The 9,386-nt window shown below is 32.3% G+C and overlaps 1 non-coding gene across 1 annotated transcript; it reads left to right on the plus strand.

The window, feature by feature from the left end:
• Positions 1-5,108: 5,108 nt before the first annotated feature.
• Positions 5,109-5,181, plus strand: TRNAK-CUU (transfer RNA lysine (anticodon CUU)). The gene has a single exon. It is a non-coding gene; the product is annotated as a tRNA-Lys (tRNA).
• The last annotated feature ends 4,205 nt before the right edge of the window (positions 5,182-9,386 follow it).

The raw sequence follows: 9,386 nt of genomic DNA on the forward strand, positions 1-9,386 counted from the left end.
TCTTTAAAAATCAATGAGTGATTTACTTTAATTTACTTAATCTTCAACTATCACATACTGTGTATCTGGTTTGATGCAAGATTTTCATTCATGTATACAATTTTTAAGTTTTTACAAAGTGAAAAAAATATACAAACTTATACATTATTTTACCTGAAAGAATAGAATTAAGTTTACTCTGATAAATAACTTCTTCACAATTTACAAAACTCAATATCAAATTATTAAATCGATTGGATAAGATAATAAAATATTAGCACTTGTGTATTCTTGACATGAAGGAAATGAGCATTTATTCTTCATCAATTTATTTCATTTCTTATGATATGTCAAGAAAAAATAATTTCTTATAATTCACTTGAAGTAGAAGAGAACTCAAATAGCTGGATTTTAAACCCTCTTTTTTCTTTACTTTATCCCAGTGCACTTCAAAATTTTGATTTGAAAAGTGAGGTGGTATCAATACATAAGAAAAGTAAACAAAGAAGGAAGAGTAAATTCCTAATTTGTATAAACTATTTTTGAATAGCCATTAAAATATAGTTGGCAATTTAATTTTGTGAGAAATCAGTTTTCTACAATTATTTTTTTCTTTTGTAATGTTTATTATTGTCAAATATAGCACAGATAAGTATATTTTTATATTTGTATTGTGTCTACTGTTTGTCTGCCTTCATATCCATGAATGACTTTTAACATACTAAAAAAAAATAATATAATATTGAAGTAGATGTTCATTGTGTGGATAGTGCATTTAGTCTAGTGTTACATGAAAAATATGTTCACATACTATATGTGAATAAAAATATACAATGACAATTTCTATACTAGAACATGAAGTATATATAAGCAAAATTGCATAAAGCAAAATAAATTTAAAAATCATGAATAAAAATGAAAAAAACTTTAATAAAGGGGAAAAATAAAATCTAGTACAGGACCATAAAATTTCACATAACCTTGTTCATCTTTACAAATTTTCTACAAAACTGAAATAGTACATTCTGAAGATAAGCATTATATTTTTCTAATTCTTTATTATTTGTTCCCAGCACCTATGACAGGACTTGACACGTAGTAAACACTCAATAAATGTTTGTTAATAAGCAAAGGAAATACAAATCAGAGTTGTTCTAGTCTTGTATATGGGTAAATACTTACACAGACATACACATAAAAGGTTTTAAGTTTAGACAGGGAATACACAGGAGAATAATTTTTAAATTCTCCATATACTTACCGGTAGATTAGTTTTTATAAAATTTTGAGCAATTTTAATAATTTTCTTGGTGTGAAACTATGTTTTACATTTGTTAACTGTTTTGCATAAAAACTTCCTAAGTGTAGGATAAAAGAAGAATCTTCTTTTTTTTTTAACTTGTCAGTCTATTTTGAATGTGTGAAACTGTACAATGTATGCCACAATTAAGAAGGTTCTTTAATTGATGCTTGGTGATGAAGCTTTATCATTTAGTTTAATGAAATTATAGTGTGGGCTAGTAAGTAATCTATTTAATTACAATTCTAAATTAATCCCATTAATGAAATATATCTGTGCATATTGTCCCTGTGCTTAGGCCGTGATTGTCCATTATCATTCTTTTACCAGCTTTGTGAATTATTGAGTTTTGCTAATTAAATTTCATATTATGTGGTGTACATTAGTAAGTATGGAGGAAAATGTGTCTTCTTTTTTCATAGAGATAATTTCTTGATTATTTGTTTAGTGTCTATTGAGCAAATATATAAGCACCACAAAATTTTGCTTTCAGAAACATTCAATACAACCAAAATATAACCAAGAAAATGAATTTCAATCAAAGAACTTAATTCATATTGTGATAATATCTAACTGACCTCTAATTTACAGTCTGTTCTTTTTAATGGAATACAAATTTATTACCATAAGATCAGAGTCCACATTAACAACTACACTCATCATTGTGGTAATAACTCAGAAGTGTGATTTGCAAGGAAAAGTGGAGTGTCCGTGAAAAAAATTCCAGATAATGACTCTTCATAGTGATCAAGAGTGTAATTTATTATCTTTATATTAATTTCAGGAATTCCAAATGCAGAAATTTTAACATTTAAACATAAACTTCTCTTCATTTTTATTTTTTTACAATCCTCTAAAACCTGTGCAGCTGGATGACAAACTCAGGGGATTTTCATTTCATCTTAAAACAACCGTCTTAGAATTTTTATTCCTGATTTTCTCACAAGGGTGTAGGAGAAATCAGCACAAAATGAGAATGAGCTGATATATAACAGGTTTTCTTATCAATTGTCCCTGTACTCATGGGTGATACATACCCACCATTCTCTAATAATTATAATTTAGGAATAAATTCCTCTTTGTCAGCCTATTCGAACTAATGTCCCGATGGTTCTGTCTCAGGTCATGCAGAAATAAAATAAAACAAAAACATCTAAATGACGAAATTCAAGTAAATATCGCCATTCAATAATAAAGTGATAGGAAGTGCACACCTTTTACATGAAGGGGGAACTTTCAGAAAGGATCATTTAGTTCAGTTGTACTGAGGGTGATTTCTAGTTTGCCAGATAGCTGTTGATTTTGAATGTCCCTTTTATTTCTGTCTTACATCCATTTCTGTTAAATGAACAATATTTTCACCTGCGCTAATATATCAAAGTTATTGATTCCTTCAAAGTAAGTTGCATAAATGTTTCACTTCAAAGCATTTTAATACATACATAATCTTTCTTCGTCTCCACGCCATGAATAACTAGTGATCTTTATGCTGCTGCTTGTTCCAATATTGCTTTCACTTTACAATTAGGTACAATCCCACCGAAGGCTACTGTGAGTGTATACGGCCCAATCTTTGGCAAGTATATACACAATTAAAGTTAGGGCTACCTTCCTGTCACCCAAGGTACAGAGAAATGCATTAAAACTAACAAAGCGATAAAAGGGGCCTGAAATTGAAGCAGTTTAGGAAATGACAGTTTAATGAAAGCAGTGTAAAAATACTATCACATTGATGGAAAACATCTGTCCTCCACCAATCTTGAATGATAGAAGGTTGTGTGGCTCTTGAGGAATGTTTTGCCAACCTATGGTTATATCAATGGCAGGTCAGGTATGGCCTGTCTCCTTTAATATCATAGTTACGACTGTCCAAGTGTATACCATTCCAACTGATACTTTGGCTTCAGCATTGCAATAGGTTGCTTTAAAGTTATTTTCACTGTTTGTTGGCTTTTTTCCATGGAGTGTGGGAATAACACTACTGAAATATAAGGAGAAAGAAAATAAATATATACTAGAGCTGTTGGTAAAGAAAAAAGTTTATAAATATTATAATTCTAGTTATTATAATAATCAAAAAGCAACCTACCCTGCTCTTTACTTATGGATTTACTAAATCATGGTTGTAATCACCAGTTGATTCAATCAGTTGATTCACCAGTTGGTTGCAATCAACCAGTTGGTTGCTGATTCCTTTTGTTTTTATTTTAGCAGGCGAATGTTTATGACAAGAGTGTATTAAAGATTATCATTGTGTGATGAAAGGGTTAATGTGTTTCTACATGGTATGTAAATTACCACGACAGACTTTCACAAGAGAGAGGAGAAAAAAATTTATATTCCAAATTGGCAATAAGGAAGTGGATTAGTCTCATGCCCCAAATTTGGAAGAAAATGGAAGCTAATACTTTCCAGTTAAAGATCATTATATTTTCCTTGTCTCTTATTCATTAAGGAGTAATTTTTGAAATCAGATTTTGCAGATGAAAAGCCTATAATGCGAAATAAAAAATTTCCTTTGAGATAAGAAAGAAATTGAATCGCTTCTCACCTGCAAGAGTAGTTAATCTAGGTGCTATTCAGACATGCTAAATGTTTAGTTATATGTGAGTTTAAAATAAATGTGAAATTTTCGTTCTTCAATAAGTTCATCTCTCCATGTATTCCACTGATGGGAATGTTTTCCCTATTTTTCCCCCTAGGATGAAATTATCATGTCTATCAAGGCACCTTTAATCATTTATTCAGTCTTGTCTTTCACATCTAGAATCGCATTCCAATAGTGCCCATGAGTTGGAGAGTAGGATGAGGGCGGACAGGAAAATATGAGTAGGACTTTCCTTTTTTAACAGGATGAAAACTGATATCATAATTTTCATGCTTTTAGGTTATTAGTCTCTTTTCTGTGATCCACAATAGCGTTATCATAGGAAAAGCATCCCTGTACAAATTCAAGCACACTTACCTGGTGCTAATCAATAATTTGGTTACTAAAAGATTATGCCACATTTTTTTCTGGTGCCCTCAGGAAACCTCATAAAAATCTAATTTCAGAGGGGAATTCGCTTGAGTTTTCTAGGTTATATACAATAGTGATGTATGTGTTGAAATCATTTAATGAAATAGCAATTATTTAGAGACTTCCCAACATTTTTATACTATGTAGTAAAAATATTTTTGTGTAAGTCACTATACTTATTATAAGTGTACTTACCCAAGTGTGAAAGTAGGTCAGATTTCATACCAACACATTTAAGTTCACATCTGTAATCCTACCCATCAATATATTTTCTAAAACAAATCTAGCTTAATACTGAGGTTCAAATTACCCTTCATTTTTAGAAAAGAAAACTCTATGGAGGATTTAAACGTAAAAATCTTTAATATTCTTTTTCTGACACATACTGCTAAAAGTAATTTTTTATCTAGCACTCTTGCATTTCCAATGATAGTTGAATTTTCATGATGTATCAGGAAGAAAAACTTAACTTGGTACTAAATATCTTTAATAACACCCTTTAATATCTGAGCTTTAGGTCAGAGCAGTTTATAGTATTTGTCAACTCAAGTAAAATGGTTTTTCTGAAAGCATGCCAATCAAAAATAGAATTTATTCAGTTGATAAATAAGCTATTAGTTTTACAGAGCTATATGTAAAAATAAATGGAGGTAAGAAAAATCTAATAACTGGTTAATAAATGATATTCTGTGGCTGCCATTTCAGTGTGATAATGTTAAACATAAAAAATGATAGTTAAATATATTCTAAAATTCTATTATTTCATCTCTGTTTCAGTTATACTAAGGTGTCCATTAGAATTATAGGGGTGCCCGGCTGGCTCAGTTGGTAGAGCATGAGACTCTTGATCTTGGAGTCATGAGTTCAAGCCCCATGTTGGGCATAGAGCTTACTTTAAAATTTTTTTAAAGATAATTATTCTTATATGTTTCATTTTTCTTTCATTTCTGAGTAAAATGTTTGTTCTCTTCTTTGCTGGTATAATAATGTGACAGTCAGCCACTTGATTCTTACCATTTAGCATTCCGTTTTTACATAATTAAGCATTTGTAATTTCAAACTCCGTATGTCGCCTTTCATTCTAAGGAACCCATGATCTAGATTTAGACTTTTTGCTAATACGTTAGTCTTTTCTGTGACAGTCTCTCTTTAAGCCTTCTTTCCATGAGCTAGAAAATAGAGAAGTATTTTTTTTTTTTTTTTTTTACGAACCTTCTTTCTTCACACAGAGCATAAGTGTAGTTTTTCCAATTTACCTGGACTGGAATTCTGGATCTCTTCATGATGTTTGTGCAAACGTAAAATTCAGTTTCAGTTATTTACCTCTATTTCATCCACTCCATCCCCTTCCATTATTTGCAGGGTTGAGACAAAGTCTTAGAGAGGTCTGCATACTGCAAATAACCTTATGGTATTATGATTTCACTACCATCAATAAAAAAAACCTCAAATGCGTGACAGATGAAAATTTAATTTCCACTGAATCACTAATATAAGCGGAAAGAAGTATCACTTTCCAATTCCTATTTTGCTTCGTAACCCTAAAAATTTGGATAATGTGTGAGGTTTTAGCCTTATGTCTAACAAAGTCATAATAATAACCTACTTCCTAGGATTATTATGATGTTAACTTTCACAGTCCTCTCTGAGACTACTGATTAAGTAGGCAATTTTCATGTGCATTATTATGCTTTTTTCCAGGGGCCAGAAGCCCTATGGGGCATCCTCTGCTTAATCTAAGGAGATTAAGATAGTGAATATCATATTTCATATTGCCAATCTAGATTCACTTAGACCCATTAATTATTTACAGCAAACACACACAGAGAAAACACTCCATGTGAGATTCTAAAGCAGAAGCTCTCAGCAGCTTGAGTTGTCTTGCAAAATATTCCCCGAAGCAGAGACTAGAGAGCAGATACAAGAAAGGGAAAGTATATCAGGCCTCTGGGAGGCAGTAATAATAATTGCAAGGACATTTTAATTTGTTTAAATTAGCATCTAAATCTTTCATAATAATGTTTCAAGCCTGGTTTTTAAAATAACTTCCAAGTGATATTTCACAGTAAATAATCATACCCCTAACACAACTGGCCATCGGAAGAAAAGTGGGAATAGAAATTAAATTTAAAAAATATAGACTAGAATAATTTCCACTGCAGTTGAACCTTAAACTAAAGTAGTTTGTTACTAAAAGAGTGTTTTTAATGTCTGTACTCACTATTGGGGAACAATAAGTATAGTTTCAATTTATAGGACTTTATTTCACTGTGTATAGATTCTTAAAAAACAAAGATAGGATGACATGCAGTTTCGGATATCGTATTTTTTCTTTTGATAAATTATTTAATCATACTCTGTCATGAAAAACTATATTTTCCTTTCCTTTCTCCACTTTTTTTAAACTGTAAAATCAAATATAACTGGCAATTTTAGCAACCAGGAGATTTTCCTCAATTATCGGCGTCAATTCCACATTTTATGGCAGATAATGTTGCTCATTAAAGATATACTATATTCCTTCTTAATTTATCTAGTTATATCTTCCTAAATAATTTATAGCTTCACACTGTTTTGAAGGTCTATAAGCCCCTGTTAACCAGTTATCCTCTTTATATGTAGTTCTCTATTATTTGGGGAGCTTTTCTTCCACCTGGGAAAATGTTATGGCATCTGGTGCACAAATGTTCTGTGAGCGACCTGGATTAATCTCCATATCTCTTGAGGCAATAGCTGTTTGTCAAGTCAAAATTTCAGATTTTTTCTAAGCAATCTAAATCTAGGTAAATGTGACTAGTTTTATTCAAAATATACATTTCAAGGGCAGTCTAAGCCACGTGATTTTTTTTTGTTCTATGTCTCAGCTTTGACAAAGTGTAAAGGAGCAAAGCATCTCACAAAAGCTCTAAAATTTAAATTCTTACAACCAGTTTGTTGATACGGGACTTACATGTTTTTAAAACTCAGACTTTAATCTGTAGGATGATTGTATTTCTGTAAACATAGTGGTCATTTATATAAAAAAGTAGGATGCATGAGTATCAAAATTTGGTTATCTTGCTATCTAATGATTTTACCTTTAATTCATACAAATGTAACACTTATTATGCAATGTAAGTATTACATTACAAAGATGTTTTTAATATTTTTAGCTATTAAATAAAGCCACACTCTGGTAAGCATTCTGACAAAGGAGAAAATGTACCTTCTTGTTTAGAGAGGTAGTGTGTGCGAGATAGTAGAGTGTAAGAAATAGCTATGTCTCCTTCTTTTAATTACTCAGCATCCTAACAATAGCATTAGACCAAGATCAGGAAAGTATAGAGACCTCTTTCTTTCAATCTGTGACTTTATATGGATCTGAGCACATATGTACCTAGAAAGCAAGTCTTTCTCTGTAGAGAAATGTATTTATTTGTTTCAGCATTTCTGATAATATTCATTTATAACTGTTAGGTATTATGTTTAAATGGTCAAAAAAATTGGTGTCCCTCATTTTACCTGTTTTAATAAATCAGTGTGGGCTTATTTGTTGCAGAGGGACCAAGAGTAAGCACAGGAGTAAGAACTAGAATGAGAGACAGGAAGAGAAAGAGAATAAGTAACTGTGCAAATCATTTCCTGTGAAATGAATGTTATTTTGTGGTATAACATAATGTAAAAATAATCACAGTGCGTATTTCACGTAGAAATATTTTTAGATTTATTTATTAGAGAGAGAGAGAGAGCAATTGCATACAAGTCAGGGTGGAGGGCAGAGAGGGAGAGAATTGTCAAGCAGACTCCCTGCTCAGCATGGAGCCAGATGAAGGGCTTGATTTTATGACCCATGAGAACATGGCCTGAGCCAAAATCAAGATTTGGATGTTTAACCAATTGAGCCATCCAGGCACCCCTCCATGCAGAAATATTTTTAATGAATGCTGCAATTAAAAATATTTGTGTGCAAAAGAGCCAGAACAACCTATATGATACTGAAGTAAAATAAAGTTGAAAGACTGATACAATACAACTTAAAGACTTGCTGTAAAGCTACAGTCCTCAGGACGCCTGGGTGGCTCAGCAGTTGAGTGTCTGCCTTCAGCTCACGGCATGATCCTGGAGTCTCAAGATCAGATCCCATTCCAGGCTCCCTGCATGGAGCCTGCGTGCCTGCGTCTCCCTCTGCCTGTGTCTCTGCCTCTCTCTCACTCTCTCTCTCTCTCTGTGTGTGTGTCTGTCATGAATAAATACATAAAATCTTAAAAAAAAAAACTACAGTTCTCAAGATGCTGTGGTATTAACAAACAGATGAATGGAACAGAATAGAGCCCCACATCAATGTCATTGATTGATCTGTGATAAAGTAAAAGTAATACAGTGGAGCAAAGATGGCCTCTTCAACAAATGGTGTTAGAACAACTGGACATGTACATGTATTAAAAAAATAATCTATACACAGATCTTATACGCTTCCCAAAAATTGACTCTAAATTGATCATCAATCTAAATGGAAAACACTAAACTATAAAATTCATACAAGATGGCATAGGGGAAAACTTTGGGTATGGCAATGACTTTTTAGATATAACACCAAAGGCACAATCCGTGAAAGAAAGAACTGAGATGTTGGACTTCATTAAAATTCAAAAAAATCTTATGCTCTGTGCAAGATTGTGTCATGAGAATGAATAGACAAGCCACAGACTAGGACAAAATATTTGCAAAAGTCACATTTGCTAGAAGTCTTGTTATACCAATTATGTGAAGAACTCTTAAAACTCAACAATAAGCAAACAAACAACCTGATTAGAAACTGTCCCCCAAAGTTCATATGTTGAAACCTAATTTCCAATGTGGTAGTTTTTGGAAGTAGAGCTTTGGGCAGGTGATCAGGTCATGATGGCAGAGTCCTCATGAATGAAATTAATGGTCTTATAAAAGATTGCCCAGATAACTCTCTTCCCCATTTTACCATGCAAAGACACAGTGAAAAGATGACCATCTCTGAACCAGCAAATTGGCTCTCACAAAACACCAGATCTGGAGCTTTGGTCTTGGATTTCGCAGCCTCCAGAATTATGTGAAGTTGTGTTTTTTAAGCAACCC

This window comes from Nyctereutes procyonoides, unplaced genomic scaffold (assembly GCF_905146905.1).
Source record: "Nyctereutes procyonoides isolate TBG_1078 unplaced genomic scaffold, NYPRO_anot_genome, whole genome shotgun sequence".
Taxonomy (NCBI): Eukaryota; Metazoa; Chordata; class Mammalia; order Carnivora; family Canidae; genus Nyctereutes; species Nyctereutes procyonoides.